Consider the following 1,547-nt stretch of genomic DNA (forward strand, 5'->3'; position numbering starts at 1 on the left):
GGGTGCCTGGAAAAGAACAGAGAATAAGAGATCTTGTGCATCATCAGTCCAGGATCTGGAGATATGTGGGAAGTGTGTCAGCCATAAATGGCCTGATTTGCTTTGGTCTCAGCTCCACCTAAAAAAGATGACTTGGAAAGTGGGGTTTCGGAGGACTCCTTGCTTATCTATTGGTGGGTTTGATTATGTGGTGCCTCATCTGGCGGCCAGGAGTATTCGAGTTTCAAAGAGAGTCCAAGGTGATGTGGCAGCCCTACTTTTTGATGTCATCTGGTTGATCTCCGTCCTGCATGATGAATTTGCGACTGCAAAATCAGATGCACGGAGCATTATCTCGTGTGGTTCATTTGCCTTGACGTCGCTGTCCAGGTCAAGAAAGTTTGAGCTTGGATTAGAAACTGGCTTCTCCACTTTTTCCCTGTCTCTGTTTGCCGCACAGCTTCTCAAAATCAACTGGAGCTTCTTACCCATTGCTCACAATCCGGATTACAGATTGGTTCTATCAGCCCAAATGCTGCTGTAGGAGAAATTGGCGATGAAGACATCAATGAGGAGGTCTTAGTTGAGCTTTGCAGCAAAATATTCAAGCATTGAACCTGACATGAAACACTAAATTGTTACTTGAACAAGTATTTTGTCTTTGTGGATTTTGTTTTTCGCAGAGCCAAGATTCCCCAGGGATGGGACAAGTTTCGGGGCAAAGCCTGCCATCCACGAACAATCAGCAGAATAACCAAGAGGAGTCTTCTCAAGCTGTAAAGTGACCAAAATGGAATATAAATATTCAGTTTACTCATACTCGTCATCACTCAGCAACTACTGTCACTTTCATACAGACGCATCACTCCTCATCTGGTGTTGATGGTTTCCATTTTTTTTTTTTGGCAGGAATCCTCAGGAAACAACAGGGTCACAATCCAAAACGACTGGACTCACAGTTCAGCACCACCACCACGGAAACTCCTAATGTCATCCTCTGATCCTCTTAAACACCCTTCTCCTATAACGTTTCTGCTCAATTGTTTTTAATGGCAATAATAAGTCATTATAGATTCATGGTGGCACAGTAAGACAATAAAGAACCTGCCAGGTAACATGCAAAGGTTTGATAATAAAGAACCAAAATTCTCACAGTATAACTGCAATTTTTCTCACAGATTTCTCAATACTATAGCTGCAATTTTTCACAGTAAGATAATAAAGAACCAACATTCTCATACTATATAGCTGCGATTTTTCTCAGAGATTCTGCCGGTGCCATACAGCTGAACACTGTAATGAATGGACTCAATTATATTATGCACAGGGATCATGAACCAGAGATTAACGGGCCTAAGAGATGGGACAATTGGGCTTGGGAGGGGTGCACTGATATTGAACATGCGATTAGGGTATATAAATGGAGGAAGAAGGTGGCTTGGAGGTAGGAAGGAATTATTTCGTCCCTTTTCCCCCTCGGATTCCCGTGTGACTTCTTTTCTCTTTAAGTTGATCTTCATCTTCTTCTCTGTATTTCTTTTGTCTTACATATTTAGAGTGATATACTA

General features: G+C 42.0%; 1 long non-coding RNA gene across 1 annotated transcript; it reads left to right on the forward strand.

The window, feature by feature from the left end:
• The first annotated feature begins 508 nt into the window (after positions 1-508).
• LOC114730859 (uncharacterized) lies at positions 509-954 on the forward strand. Its single transcript, XR_003738863.1, has 3 exons — positions 509-555; positions 663-755; positions 889-954. It is a non-coding gene; the product is annotated as an uncharacterized LOC114730859 (long non-coding RNA).
• The last annotated feature ends 593 nt before the right edge of the window (positions 955-1,547 follow it).

The sequence above is a fragment of the Neltuma alba genome, unplaced genomic scaffold (genome assembly GCF_004799145.2).
Source record: "Neltuma alba isolate B1F8T4 unplaced genomic scaffold, ASM479914v2 tig00012769_pilon, whole genome shotgun sequence".
NCBI lineage: Eukaryota > Viridiplantae > Streptophyta > Magnoliopsida > Fabales > Fabaceae > Neltuma > Neltuma alba.